Source organism: Nomascus leucogenys, chromosome 17 (genome assembly GCF_006542625.1).
Source record: "Nomascus leucogenys isolate Asia chromosome 17, Asia_NLE_v1, whole genome shotgun sequence".
Taxonomy (NCBI): domain Eukaryota; kingdom Metazoa; phylum Chordata; class Mammalia; order Primates; family Hylobatidae; genus Nomascus; species Nomascus leucogenys.
The window spans coordinates 25,432,256-25,448,431 of NC_044397.1; the positions used below are offsets into that span (position 1 = coordinate 25,432,256).

At 41.4% G+C, this 16,176-nt stretch overlaps 1 protein-coding gene and 1 pseudogene across 11 annotated transcripts in view; both read right to left on the bottom strand.

The window, feature by feature from the left end:
• FMNL2 (formin like 2) overlaps window positions 1-16,176 on the bottom strand; it is a 315,819-nt gene that overhangs the window by 260,750 nt on the left and 38,893 nt on the right. The gene's annotated exons all lie outside the window — the stretch shown is intronic.
• Window positions 1,950-3,158, bottom strand: LOC101177284 (annotated as a pseudogene). Its single transcript, XR_001113411.2, has one exon. The product of XR_001113411.2 is annotated as a nuclear migration protein nudC pseudogene (transcript).

Genomic DNA, 16,176 nt, shown 5'->3' on the forward strand with positions numbered 1-16,176 from the left:
CTGTCAGTCAGCACCACTGCCCACTCCCAAAAGGAGGGCAGACAATAGGTGAGAGGGGGTGTTATGGTTTGAATGTGTCCCTTCCAAAATTTAGGCGTTGCCAAAGTGATGGTATTTACAAGTGGAGCCCTTAAAGGTGATTAAGCCATGATGGCTTCTCCCTCTCAATGGGATTAGGGCTCTTACAAAAGAGGCTTCACTCCGCATTTGGACGACTTGCCCTTATGCCTTCTGCCGATAAGGATGCGGCAAGAGGGCCCTCATCAAATGCTCCCAGACCAAATGCTGGCACCTCGATCGTGGACTTCCCAGTCACCTCCAGAACGGTGAGAAATAAAATTCTGTTCCTTATAAATTACCCAGTCTCAAGTATTCTGTCACTGCAGCACAAAACAGACTGAAACAGGAGGAAAAAAGGAATAACCATCTCAGTCATTCTCCAAATCACCCCACAGAAAAGATGAAAAATGCATTCCCACTGTGATGAGTGGGGTGAGAGAAAAGTCAATCCCGAGGTCTTAATTTCACTGAAATCATCCACTAAATCAGGATCCAAGTGGCTCTGGTCACCTCAAACAGAACTCTGACAAAGGAAGATGAGAAAACGGGTTTGAAAAGCCAAACATTTTAAATTTATAAAAGAAACCACCTTCCACAATGTTTAGGTACAACTAAGATATTAGGCAAATAGCTACCATGTTGGGTAGGTGGAGAACCTCATTTAAACAATATGAAAATAGCACAAAAATTTGAAATTAAAGAATGAATTATTGTAAATAGCAAGGAGGGTGGCAATCTTGCACATGAATCAAGGAGTTGGCATGTGAATAAGGATGTGAATAGATCCTAAGGTAGATGTTTTTGAGACAATATGGGTTGAAAAGAAAAAACAATTTCTAGCTCCCAGTCTTCTGTATCTTTTAATCCACTGTTTCCGGTCAGGGTTTGGTAAGGGCTCTAGCCAGCGTTATTTCATTAAGAACATACAGAGTTTAGGAGTCTAGAAAAAGGCCAATTTTAAGGGCTCAAAGAGCAACATTATTATTAATGAATAATGTGACCTTCAGGAAATCTGATACCATAGTTCCAATAACTGTTCTTGCTTCAAGTCACTATATTCAAAACCCCTATCAGGAAATATGGGAAAGTCGGTGTCTCATTCAGAACAAAAACTAACTCTGTCTAACTACAGTAAGACAAACTCTTGGTACCAACCAACAGAGTCAACTTGCCACCCCAGCACACAGCTCTACTCCTACCACACGCCTTCCTGCATGCTGCCCTTCCTTTCTCCATCCCAATTACACCTCCCAGCCAGATACACAAGATACATTTGCTGGTGAACTCCACTCCTTCCAGCTCTCTATGCATTTCCACTCAACTACCTCTACTGCCTTCAGTTATGCTTTAGTTACTCAGTTCCTTCGCCACTGTTTTCTGAAAAATTGTCTTTTATCTGTGTTTGTTGTGAAACCTCAATCTGTCAGAATCTCCCAGAAGGTCATTACCAGTTGCCAGGGTGTTTATTTGGCATTCTCTAAGTCATCCTTTGAGGATTCAAAGTGAAGTCACCCAAAAGGCATATGTGACTGCATCAAATTTAAGACACTAACTTCCACCTCTAGAATCAATTCACCAAGACGCAGTGCTATGATTCAAGTTGGAAGTTCGGGAAGCTGTGCTTTAGCTAAAAGCTGCAACAACAAATGGCAATTGAAGAAATAAAACACAACAAAGGTGTGGTTACTATTGCTATAGTATTTATTCAAGCCTCAGCACAGCCAAGAAAGGCCAGTACCTTTCAAACTAGGGTGTGAAGGTTGCCAATATCCTATCTGCCTCTGTCTCTTATAAGTCGTTTACTTTCATACCTTAACAGAACAATTACCTTAATCTTTACAATTTGGCATCACAAATGAGGAAATAAATCAGTACTTATTTCTTTTTTTGCTGGGCAAATTGCTTTAATGTGTAACAGTAGGCCACTGGGGAAGACAAGACCCCAAGCCCCAGCCTTTCTCCTGATGCCCTGGGACCTGTGTGCCTGGGCCAGTCCCATGCCTACCCCAAGCCCTGAGGCCCACAAGGGCCAGAGAAGAGTGGGAAAGAAAGTTGGATGGTTGTAGCTCAGCCCCAAGAGTTGAAGGAGGAAAAAAACACAGGCTAGTCGAATTTGGCCTTGGAAAAATCCATCTCCAGATGCTGACCCATGAACTTCTTCAAAATCTCCTGTTTCTTCTGTTCGTCTGAGATTGGCAGCCCCATGGACTTCTGTCTCTGGTCATACATCATCTTTTCCACCATGCTGCGAGTCTCATTGTCCAGGTCTGACAGCTTGGAATTCTCAGGGTTAATCATCTTGGTATTGATCTCAGGGTCACTGGACACCAAGCAGCTCCATCACTCCATCTTACTGATCTTCTCAAGATGCACAGTCATCACCTTGCCATCCTCAATGAGCCATGAGCTCTCCTCTACCTTCACTTCATTGTAGAGCTCCCCATCGATGATCGCTGGCTGCCCCTTGAGCCCCACCCGGAGGTGCTGCCCCTGGATGTCCACCACCATGTCCTTCCCTTTCAGCTGGAAGTTCACACGGAAAGGGACCGCCAGGCCCAGCTCCGACAGGCTCTGGGTCCGGCGGTAATTAGGCAGGTCTGCCCTGTTGCCTAGGTTGGGCTTCAGTTTTCCTTTGTCCTTCTCATCTTCCTCCTTCTTCTCCTGCTTTCCTGGGGAGTCAAGGCTGCCATTCTTGAGCTGGGCCTCATGATTCTCTGTATCCTTTTTCTGGTCAATCTCTAGCTGCAGCCTCTCTGCTTCTCTGCCCTTATCTGGGACCCCGAGGTCTCTGACTTGGCTTCCTTAGCCAGCCTGGCGACCCGCTCCGCCTTCTCCTGGGCTCTCTTCTCCCACCAGGCCTTCTGTGCCAGCTGATTGTCGTGGCTGAAAGTCTGTATGATAAGCTTCTCTGCCATCCCCTCTTCTCCTGCAGTGAAAAAGTCTGTTTTGCATCGAAGGAAGCTGAAGAAGGTGTTCACGAGCTCCTGCACGCCACCCTCGTGCTGCTGAGCCATGGCCAGCAACATGCCGTCGAATGGCTCCTCCTCCTGCTCTCCACCCACCGCGCCGGCTCGGATCCACGTCCCAAAGTCTGCGCTCTAGTCTGCGCTCTCTCCGCTACTTCGGGTCACGCAGGGCCCAACGACTCTAGTCTAAATCAGTCCTTATTTCTAAAAGGTACATAAGAATTCAGAGTTAAAGATCTAACTATCTGAAGACAAAGTATCTCCCACAGCCATAAACTGAAGTGTCTCCTCAAAATTCATAGGTTGAAACCTAACCCCTAAACGTAATGGTTTTAGGAGATGGGGCTCTTGGGAGGTGATTAGATCATAAACGTGAAGCCCTCATAAATGCGATTAGTGCCCCTAAAAAAGAGGTCCCACAGAGCTTACTTATCCTTTCTGCTATATGAAGATACAGCAGAAGGATGGCTGTCTCCGAACTAGGAGGCAGGTCCTCCCCTCAAATTTGCTGATGCCTTGATCTTGGACTTCCCAGTCTCCAGAACCATGAGAAATAAGTTTCCGTTCTTTAGAAGCTACCTAATTTATAGTATTTTGTTACTACACAGCAGCCTAAATGGACTAAGACACCCTAACACTGTGTGAGCCTTTATAGAAAAAAATGCTCTTTTCATTTGCAGCACCCTCCCTGTTAAGTCCAAACTGAAAAACAGCATTTAGACTTTAACCAAAAAGAAGCCATGACATTAATACTTTTACTCATGACTCCATTTATCTGGTATTTATTGCCTCATTCTGCTAGCCACCTTAAATTTCATATTTTTAACAATCATTGTTTTTAGTGAGGACTGAGGTGACTGTTTTCATTTAAATAGTCATGAGTTCTATAAACAAAAAGTAGACAGTCATAAACATCCACAGATGTGACCTCAGTAATTTTTAATCACTGGTTCTAATGTCACTTTAGTTGATGAACTTCTCTTAAAAAAAGACATTAACTTCTTTTTGAAAACTTGTGCACAAACTACCAATCAGAAGGTCCTGCAATCGTATTAGAAAATCACCAATTAAAAGAAGAAACTGTGGTGACATTAGGTACTTGAATAATTAAGCTGTGATTAGAGATAGGCTTCTAATTTAGGCAGAATATGGTTGATATGGTTTGGCTGTGTCCCCACCCAAATGTCATCTTGAATTGTAGTTCCTCACATGTCATGGGAGGGACTCCGTGGAAGGTAATTGAATCATGGGGGTAGTTAGGCTCATGCTGTTTTCAAGATAGTGAGTTCTCATGAGATCTGATGGTTTTGTAAGGGGCTTTTCTCCCACTCCACTCATACTTCTCCTTGCTGCCGCCATGTGAAGGAGGACATGTTTGCTTTCCCTTCCACCATGATTGCAAATTTCCTGAGGCCTCCCCAGCCATGCTGAACTGTGAGTCAATTAAACCTCTTTCCTTTATAAATACCCAGTCTAGGGTGGAACCCACCACAGCTCAAAGAGGCCTGCCTGCCTCTGTAGGCTCCACCTCTGGGGGCAGGGCACAGACAAACAAAAAGATAGCAGTAACCTCTGCAGACTTAAATGTCCCTGTCTGACAGCTTTGAAGAGAGTAGTGGTTCCCCCAGCACGTAGCTGGAGATCTGATAACAGGCAGACTGCCTCCTCAAGGGGGTCCCTGACCCCTGACCCCCCAAGCAGCCTAACTGGGAGGCACCCCCCTGCAGGGGCAGACTGACACCTCACATGGCCGGGTACTCCTCTGAGACAAAACTTCCAGAGGAACGATCAGGCAGCAGCATTCGCAGTTCACGAAAATCCGCTGTTCTGCAGCCTCCGCTGCTGAGACCCAGGCAAACAGGGTCTGGAGCGGACCTCTAGCAAACTCCAACAGACCTGCAGCTGAGGGTCCTGTCTGTTGGAAGGAAAACGAACAAACAGAAAGGACATCCACACCAAAAACCCATCTGTACATCACCATCATCAAAGACCAAAAGTAGATAAAACCACAAAGATGGCGAAAAAACAGAGCAGAAAAACTGGGAATTCTAAAAAGCAGAGTGCCTCTCCTTCTCCAAAGGAACGCAGTTCCTCACCAGCAACGGAACAAAGCTGGACAGAGAATGACTTTGATAAGTTGAGAGAAGAAGGCTTCAGACGATCAAACTACTCTGAGCTACAGGAGGAAATTCAAACCAAAGGCAAAGAAGTTAAAAACTTTGAAAAAAATTTAGACAAATGTTTAACTAGAATAACCAATACAGAGAAGTACTTAAAGAAGCTGATGGAGCTGAAAGCCAAGGCTCGAGAACTACGTGAAGAATGCAGAAGCCTCAGGAGCCGATGCAATCAACTGGAAGAAAGGGTGTCAGTGACGGAAGATGAAATGAATGAAATGAAGTGAGAAGGGAAGTTTAGAGAGAAAAAAGAATAAAAAGAAACAAACAAAGCCTCCAAGAAATATGGGACTATGTGAAAAGACCAAATCTACATCTGATTGGTGTACCTGAAAGTGACAGGGAGAATGGAACCAAGCTGGAAAACACTCTGCAGGATATTATCCAGGAGAACTTCCCCAATCTAATAAGGCAGGCCAACATTCAGATTCAGGAAATACAGAGAACGCCACAAAGATACTCCTCAAGAAGAGCAACTCCAAGACACATAATTGTCAGATTCACCAAAGTTGAAATGAAGGAAAAAATGTTGAGCAGCCAGAGAGAAAGTTCGGGTTACCCACAAAGGGAAGCCCATCAGACTAACAGCAGATCTCTCGGCAGAAACTCTACAAGCCAGAAGACAGTGGGGGCCAATATTCAACATTCTTTTTTTCTTTTTTTTTTTTTTTTTTTTTTTTTTTTTTGAGACGGAGTCTCGCTCTGTCACCCAGGCTGGAGTGCAGTGGCGCGATCTCGGCTCACTGCAAGCTCCGCCTCCTGGGTTCATGCCATTCTCCTGCCTCAGCCTCTCCGAGTAGCTGGAACTACAGGCACCCGCCATCACGTGCAGCTAATTTTTTGTATTTTTAGTAGAGACGGGGTTTCACTGTGGTCTCGATCTCCTGACCCTGTGATCCGCCCGCCTCGGCCTCCCAAAGTGCTGGGATTACAAGCGTGAGCCACCACGCCCGGCCTCAACATTCTTAAAGAAAAGAATTTTCAACCCAGAATTTCATATCCAGCCAAACTAAGCTTCATAAGTGAAGAGAAATAAAATCCTTTGCAGACAAGCAAATGCTGAGAGATTTTGTCACCACCAGGCCTGCCCTAAAAGAGCTCCTGAAGGAAGCACTAAACATGGAAAGGAACAACCAGTACCAGCCACTGCAAAATCATGCCAAATTGTAAAGATCATCGAGGCTAGGAAGAGACTGCATCAACTAACGAGCAAAATAACCAGCTAACATCATAATGACAGGATCAAATTCTCACATAACAATATTAACTTTAAATGTAAATGGACTAAATGCGCCAATTAAAAGACACAGACTGGCAAATTGGATAAAGAGTCAAGACCCATCAGTGTGCTGTATTCAGGAAACCCATCTCACGTGCAGAGACACACATAGGCTCAAAACAAAAGGATGGAGGAAGATCTACCAAGCAAATGGAAAACAAAAAAAGGTAGGGGTTGCAATCCTAGTCTCTGATAAAACAGACTTTAAACCAACAAAGATCAAAAGAGACAAAGAAGGCCATTACATAATGGTAAAGGGATCAATTCAACAAGAAGAGCTAACTATCCTAAATATATATGCACCGAATACAGGAGCACCCACATTCATAAAGCAAGTCCTGAGTGACCAACAAAGAGACTTAGACTCCCACACAATAATAATGGGAGACTTTAACACCCCACTGTCAACATTAGACAGATCAACGAGACAGAAAGTTAATAAGGATACCCAGGAATTGAACTCAGCTCTGCACCAAGTGGACCTAACAGACATCTAGAGAACTCTCCACCCCAAATCAACAGAATATACATTTTTTTCAGCACCACACCACACCTATTCCAAAATTGACCACATAGTTGGAAGTAAAGCTCTCCTCAGCAAATGTAAAAGAACAGAAATTATAACAAACTGTCTCTCAGACCACAGTGCAATCAAACTAGAACTCAGGATTAAGAAACTCACTCAAAACCACTCAACTAAATCATGCTGCTATAAAGACACATGCACATGTATGTTTATTGCGGCACTATTCACAATAGCAAAGAGTTGGAACCAACCCAAATGTCCAACAACAATAGACTGGATTAAGAAAATGTGGCACGTACACACCATGGAATACTATGCAGCCATAAAAAATGATGAGTTCATGTCCTTTGTAGGGACATGGATGAAACTGGAAATCATCATTCTCGGTAAACTATCGCAAGGACAAAAAACCAAACACCGCATGTTCTCACTCACAGGTGGGAATTGAACAATGAGAACACATGGACACAGGAAGGGGAACATCACACTCTGGGGACTATTGTGGGGTGGGGGGAGGGGGGAGGGACAGCATTAGGAGATATACCTAATGCTAAATGACGAGTTAATGGGTGCAGCAAACCAACATGGCACATGGATACATATGTAACAAACTTGCACATTGTGCACATGTACCCTAAAACCTAAAGTATAATAATAAAATTTAAAAAATAAAATAAATAAATAAGTAAATAAAATGTACGTTAACTGTAAAATAGTGTATTTCAAAGACTTAGTACAGAAAAGGAATGTGTGATATCACATTAATGATTATCTTGTATTTGTTATGTGTTGAAATGATAATATTTTGGATATGTTGGACTAAAGAAAATATATTATTAGAACTAAAAAAATAAAAATAAAAAAATAAATACCCAGTCTAACGTACATCTTTATTAGCAATGTGAGAACAGACTAATACAATGATAAAGATAACACTTCTTTGATTGCTTTTCTTGAGTCATTTAATCTGATCCTTAGTACACAAGTATTTTTCTCCTCTGTGAGAGCTAACCTCAATTATGTCTTTTCAGATCTAAACTACATTATCAGGAAGTACAAAATAAACACAGCAAGAATTTCTAAGAATCTTTGTCATCTAAGAACAGGTGATAAAGAAGAATCTTCCTAATTCTTATTATATTAGCCTAATTATCAGCAGGACAATGAAGCCTTTCAACAAAGGACAGAAAAAACTGTGGAAAGAAAACATGCAGCCAAGTGCAGTGGCCCACACCTGTAATCCCAGTGCTTCGGTAGGTTGAGTCAGGAGGATTGTGTGAGCCCAGAAGATCAAGACCAGCCTGGGCAACATAGTGAGACACCGTCTCTACAAAAAAATAATTTTTTTTTTTTTAAATTAGCCAGGTGTGATGACACCTAGCTACTCAGGAGGCTGAGGCAGGAGGATGGCTTGAGTCCAAAAGTTTGAAGGTGCAGTCAGCTATCATCGCACTACTGCACTCTAGCCCGTACGACAGAGAGAGACCCCAACTCCAATTCCCACCAAAAAAAAAAAAAAAAAATCACATACATTTAAAAAACAATCAGACATGGAGTTCAAACTCAAATGTGGAAATGAACTGAACCTCAGCTACTGAATGCAGTTTAAGCAGGGCTTGATAAGTCACAATTTTCCCCTTGACAAGTCATAATTATTTTATAACTTTTATATTTCATATATTTTTAGAAAAAAATTAAATTTGTTTTGTGACTGATAGTTCTTAATTACAACATATTAGTTTTAATCTAATCACACTCAGTACTCAACAAGTTAGCAAGCAATTAAATCTAACAAACATTTATCAAAGGCCTACTACAAAGCAAGGCCCTGGGCTGGTGTCTGTCATTAAGAAAAGCATCTGTCTACTGTGGAAACAGGCTAGCCACTCATCCAATAGGGATAACACAAAATTATCATTATCAGCCACAATGTGGTCTGTTAAACTAAAACTTTACTGGGAGCTTGGCAACAGCACACTATAGATAACAGCTTGGGCTTTGGTTTTTAACCCAGATCTTCTACAGTATTTATATACTGTGGTTGCCTACAAAGCAATGAAGAGCTCATTCCTACTTCCCAGGAACGGTTTAATCCCAAGACAAGCCACACTTTTTCATGAATTATCTATGAGCCAGTCCTCCCTCATGACCTTTTTCTTTTAAATCATCATTCCTCAAGCGTCTTGGAGGAATGGTGAAGGGGAAGGGGAATCTGGGAAGAAAAAACAGCAAACTTTGCCCAGGAGAGTCTCCTAGACTCCTAAAGCAACGAAGGTTTTCTCTACCTTTGTTGAGAGAAATTAAAAACATTTTGAAAGCAGAATCTACTTCCGGCATTGCTACTTAACATATTTAATTAGACTATGGTGAATAACACATAAATGGGGAGGGGGGATGCCAAAAGACAGCGATGACTTGTTTCTGAGTTATCCAGGTCAATGAAAAACACCTCTGTGTAAGAAATCTCCAGGCCTCAAGGTAATAACATCAAATCAGACCGACAATAAATTGCTGAAAAAGTAGGGTCATGAAAGTCCTAGAGGGAAAACGGATAGACACATATAAGGTGAAAAGCATGAAAATCAAAGTAAAATAACAAGCAAAGAAAGCTGCTAATGGAAAAGTTGTCAGCTAAGTCCTAGAGTTTGTTGAATGAGTTAATGAATGGTCAAACGACTTACCACAGGCACTGACTCCTCCAAGTGAAGAGGTATTTAAAATCACATAACTTATTAACTGCTATGGTAAAACATTCTCAGGGAGAAGATGACAAGTGGCAATAGCAGAGATTCCCTTTAAAAAATCAGGGTCTTTACCACGGTGAAAACCCATCTCTACTAAAAATACAAAAAATTAGCCGGGCGTGGTGGCAGGCGCCTGTAGTCCCAGCTACTTGGAGAGGCTGAGGCAGGAGAATGGCATGAACCTGGGAGGCGGAGCTTGCAGTGAGCTGAGATTGCGCCACTGCACTCCAGCCTGGGTGACACAGCGAGACTCCGTCTCAAAAAAAAAAAAAAAAAATCAGGGTCTTTATAAGAGCTTTACATTGAATGAGGTCTGGACCACACTCCCACTTACAGATCAAGAATCCAAGTGTGCACCCGGGATCACAGTGAAAGGATAAGACTCTGTACTTTGTAATTCTCCCTGTCACTGAGAGCACTGGGGATTGCATTCTACAATAGCCCCCTTGATGATGCTGGGAATAAATCTCAGCAGGGTATGCTAGGAGAAAGACAAGCTCATTTCATGTCCTCGTTTGCCCAAAACTCACCTATCTTCTATTGTCACCAACTATGGAACCTTTCCTGATACTCTTATTTTTAAAGTTCCTAAGGTAGGGAACCTGATGCTGAAGCACAGATGTTGTCTGCAGGACGGAGTATATCCCACTTAGAGTTAGGAAGCAGACAGCATATCCAGGAGAGGTGAAAGAAAGATAAATCAAGGCATTGCTGACAGCTTTTCATTACAATTTGGCAGCCAACCTGCTCAAGCGTTTTCATATGGGTAAATTGATCATCTGAAAAAAAATCCATGGCATAAGAACATAATTTAAGCCTTCAGAGTAAATATTTTGATAGTTCTCATAAGTCATTTAAATAAAAACTTCATGAACAAACCACAAAGCACGTGACTAAAACCCCAATTAATAGTAAAAAGCAATACACACTGACAGATTTCTATGGCAAACTTCTGCAGAGACCAAATCAGTTGAATGCAACTTTGCCCCTAAAGCAGACATACTTTTGCCTTATCTTACCTTTTCTCAGCCGAGATTTCCCCAGCTCCCTAATTCAAACTCACCAGGACAGTGAGCATTATATGACCATCTGGTCGACAATGTATTACACATTCATAGGGCATGGTTCTAATCACAGCACAGTTTAAACCACCACCATAGATCTCAGCAAGGTCCTCCTAAATGGAAGAATTTTATATTTTGTCTTTTAAATTGTTTTTATTGGAAGCATATTTGTGAGAACACTAAGACGTAAAAGGCCTCTGAGTCTGAGCTCATTTTCCCATCCCCAGCCTCCCTCCCTACAAACTGCCTTCTATGAATGGGATTCTATTTCATCTTTACTCTCTGCAAGAGAATGTACCTGCCAACTGATATCAAGAACAAATCACTTCATCCCCAGTTTTGATGCTGCTGCATTCTTGGGCACTTGTGTGCTTTTAGCACCAAAAAGAGTTGCTTCATGGTTCAAGGGTCGCTGTTAACTCTTTTAACAAATAGGCATTAACGGAATACAGGAGCAATCCCACACTTTGTGGGGACGGTGTCTCCCTGGAACCTCTGGATTAAAATTCTCATTGCTAAAGTCACCAAGGAGTTAGACAAAGATAGGGAGCATGGCCTCGGAGTTTCTTGCTAAAAAAGAATTCTTCCTCTAATACATTTATGGATATTAGCTACACTAACATGGGTTAGTTTACTAGGTTAGTTGATTACTGTGTGAGGATGAGGAGACAAAGTGTCACTGAAGAAACAAGAAACCAAATCTAGAGCGTAGCTATTTTTTCTTACTTTAATGAAGCAGCAGAGAGTTTGAAAAAGATTTTAGAAACGTGTGCAGGCTCTGGACCAGGGAAGGCCAATCTTAGTTGAAAATATAATGGCCCCCACCAGAAGCCCTTGCATTCCAAAATTCAGATACAAGCTTCCTAAATCCCAAGATGCCCCAGGATGAAAGAGCACTCAAGGGACCCAGGCAGGCTGCCTCCACTGAACCAAGGAGAAGAGTCCACCTTTCAGCACGATGTTTGAAGGATGCTCTTTCACTCAGGAAGCCTGAGGGAAGGCTTTGCTTCTGTCCTGGGAAACCAGTCACTGATCAAGAGTACTCTCCTGCCCTCTCACTAATGTCAGCCATCAAATGGACCATATCTCCCCACCAGCTGAGTTCTACCCACAGTCATTCCATGGCCTAGCCCCTATCCTGGCCAGCAATATTGATGTCTACACCCCAATGTCCAAGCCCTACCTCAACATCCCAAACTTCTGCTGGACCACAGGGGCTGGTAACCCAGACTCTGGAGTGAGGACAAGTCATGAGCAAAATAAATTCAGGAAAATGTGTAAGTACAACCTTAAGTAATAAAGAGAAAATGGACTTTGGAGTCAGCCAATCCTTGGTTCCAACCTGAGTACTGCCACTATCACAAAACTTTGAGCAAATTATTTTACTCCTCAGAATCAGTTTCCTCACCTGCAAAATAAAGATAAAATGCCTACTTTGCAGAGCTGCTATGAAAACTTAAAAAGATAAATACACACAAAGTAAGCATTCAGAAAAACAGAAACCAATACCCTATTTCTTTATTATATGAAAGGGTAATTCCAAATGCATATAAGCCAAGAGTGAGATTTTTACTAGACATAGTTCCTACAGTACAACTCTAGAAATGTAAGGGATAAGATCTGTATAACATATGGTAGCTCCCAGATGTAGAAAAATATGCACATACAGTTTTACAAATTCCTAGTTTATGATGTCAAAATTCTCTAAATAAAACAGATGCTAATGATCAAACTGATGATGACTTCTGCTCATTTCTTCACCATAAATAAAACCCTTGAAGATTAAATAAATGCCTTAACTTATTTTCTCTAAGTTTGGGGATGGCTAGGATTTCCTCAATGGCTTTCTTTGGTTTCCAGGGTTAGCTGCTGTGGTAATTTTCAAAGAGCACCAAGTTTGCTATAACCATTCTGGACATATAATAACAGTAAGACATTATTATAATTATGCCATTATTAATAGCAGCTATCTTTTATGAAATATTTTTTGGTTTTTTGTTTTGAGACAGGGTATTATGTTGCCCAGGCTGGTCTCGAACTCCTGTGCTCAAGCAATCACCCCATCTCAGCCTCCCTAGTAGCTAGGACTACAGACATGCACCACCACGCCAGGTTACTCTTACGGAACATTTTAAGCTTACAACATGCTGCATGAAGACAATTATCATTACAATAAACAATTAAACTCCAAAAAAGAAAACTAAATTTATCTTATAAAAGGAAATCACAAAACCCAAAGTTAGAGCCTAATACACTATTGCCCTCTAAACTACAAAAAAAAAAAAAAAAAAAAAAAAAGGATTAACGCAAGTGTCCGCACCTAAAAAGTTTCCACTAGATTCCCAGAGCCCTCTTGCTTTACTCTCCTTCCAGGGTTTCCAAGGGAGGTAAATTTAATATCTGCATCTCTCCCAGAAATTAAAACTATCTCCCTCTCTGCCCTATTTGTTGGTGTCTCCCTCACCACACTCCTATTTTTTTAAGCCAGTAACTTAGTCGTTTATGATCATTATCAAGTATCATATACTGAACTTAACTGTATGTGCTCTACATTTGCAGCACAGTAGGTTTGTTTACACCAATATCACTACAAACACGTGGGTAATGCATTGCCCTATGTTAAGGCAGCTATAATGTCACTGGATGATAGGAATTCTCAGCTCTATTATAATCTTGTGGGACCACTGTTTGTTATCCGTTTTTGATGGAAACATTATATGGCTCATGACTGCATTATTTATTGAATATGATGGACACACTTCTATTTTTTCCCCAGCTTTATTGAGGTATGACTGACAAGAATTATATATATAATAAAGGTGTATGTGATTTTCTGATATGTTTATATTGTGAAATGATTACCGCAATCAAGCTAATTAGCATTATCTATCACCTCACATCGTTTCCTTTCTTGGTGTGGGTGTGTATGGTGAGACCACTTGAGATCTACTCTCACTGCAAATTTCAAGTCTATAATACATTAAGAGCCCTAATAATGCAGTTAAAAGTTGAAGCCAAAAGTGACTCTTTAGCCTCTATTAGCATCAGGATCTCTGTGGAGGCAAGTGGACCCTCTCTCAGCCCTTCTTAAGTTCTTATTTTCTCACCAGGAAGCACTGAAAATTAGAAAAGACCTCCCACACCTGATTATCAAAAACCTCCCAGAATCTTCTACTGAAGAAAGCCAGGCTCCCTCACATCACAACACCCAGAGGAAACAAAGACACATGCGCTTTCCTTAATGACACCTCTCCTTTGACCCAATGAAGAGAAATCTACCACAGAAGCAAATGTAATTGGCTGGCACAAAAACTTCTGCACAAAAATGGAGCACAATCTACCAGTGAGGTGGTTCTTTAGGTACCATTAATGTGTGTTTCTATTAAGTATGTAACTTTCATAAGTATATTTACCTCCTATTAAGTGCTTCAAAAAGTGAAACGAAATGGTTAAAACTGGTATGTAAAGATTCTAGGCCAGGCATGGTGGCTCACTCCTGTAATCCCAGCACTTTGGGAGGCTGAGGTGGGCAAATCACTTGAACCCAGAAGTTCAAGACCAGCCTGGCCAACATGGTGAAACCCCATCTCTACAAAAAATACAAAAATTAGCTGGGTGTGATGGTGCCTGCTTGTAGTTCCAGCCTCCTCAGGAGGCTGAGGTGGGCAGATCTATTGAGCCTGGCTGCAGTGAGCTGTGATTGTGCCACTGTACTCCAGCCTGGGCTAGAGGAGACCCTATCTCAAAAAGAAAAAAAAAAAAAAAAAAAAGTTCTGCTTTGCTGTTTGTTATGCTAACTAATCAAGAGTTATCGAGTTTCTTAAAGCAGTACATTTAAAGCATTACAGCATTTTAATTTCTTTTTAAAAACTGCCACAGCAACTGTGTTAAGTACAGCAGCCAGGAAGTTCACAGGAACAATTCTCTATTTCCCTGTGAGATGCATTTTTAAAAGTAAAACAAACCATCATTTCAGAATTCAGAATAAAGACTGTGACTCTCATGACCCCACACAGAGCAGAAACCCTAACGACAGGAATATTAAACCATTTTCCATTCTGCTCTTTTTGCTGAAGAGAAGAACTTCAAATATGATCTCTGCTGTGAACAAAGATATTCAAACAAGAAGCTCCTCTCGTTGTCTCCCCAACAGCGAGCATCCCTGGAGATCTGGCTTTCCCTTCTGGAAGAGGGCACAGGCAAGGATATTTATGAGCTCGTATATCACAAACTCGTCTGCTCAGGGAAACCCTGGACACCAAGCTGAAATGTATGAAATATGCCATGGCAGAAATTTTCAAAAGTCTTTTGCTCTTATAATTTCGACCTCTCAGGCCATCCATCTTTTGTCAACTAAAACCTTAGATAATATCAGTCTCACATGCTTAAATAAATCCCAAAGCAATACAGAAAATTAGTCAGGTGTTACCAAACTCTGATAACAAAGATGTTGTGATCAATATCCTTTCATGAAATTTGGTCAGATTAACAACTCTTGGTTTCAAAACAAGGCTTCTTTTACATCATTTGAAACAGAGAAGAAAAGGAAACTCTACTTATTAGGCACCTAGCAAAAACCATTCCTAAGCATTATACACATTTTCCTGCTTAGTCATACTAAGTTTCCGTTTTGCTTATGAGAAAATTAAGGCTCAGTTTAAGTCACCTGCCATAAACTGATACAGCTTGTCTCATCTCACTGTCGCCACCCTGCATACTCTTAAACTACAACGGTCTTACAGACACTAGCTATAATGCAGCTCTAGCCCAACAGGCACTGTATAAAACAAACTCCACAGACACCTGCAAATCAACTATACTGGGTGTATAGAGCAGGAAAATAAGAGTTTTCTCAACTGATTCAAATGTTAAATTACATATGCTAGCTATGAGCTCAGCCTAGAAGGGTGGGTACAGTGAGTAATCCAGCAGGAGACAGCCAAAGCCAAGGAAGAAGGGCATTCTAGCTAAAGGGGAAAACCTGAGCCAAGGTGCAGAGGTGGAAGAATCCAGGGTGTATGGAGAACAATGAGCAACTCCTTCACTTCACTCTGGCTTCTCAATGCCAAAATTGTGAAACATTTTAAGGACACAAGCATGGCAAGAGCTTGTAAGAATTGACTACACACAATTAGGAAGGTGTGGATACAACACTGCTGTCTTAATAAAGATCAGAAAGAGATAAATCATTTGAAGGCATTTTCACTTTTTACAAAATATTTCAGTGGCTATGTCAGCACAAGCAAAAAGCTTTCCAAGGCTCGCCAAGGTTAACAACAGGCTGCCTTTGGTTCAAACACATTTGTAAAAAATGTTTCATTCAATCAGTACAGTATTTATTGAATGCTTTCTAGGTGCCA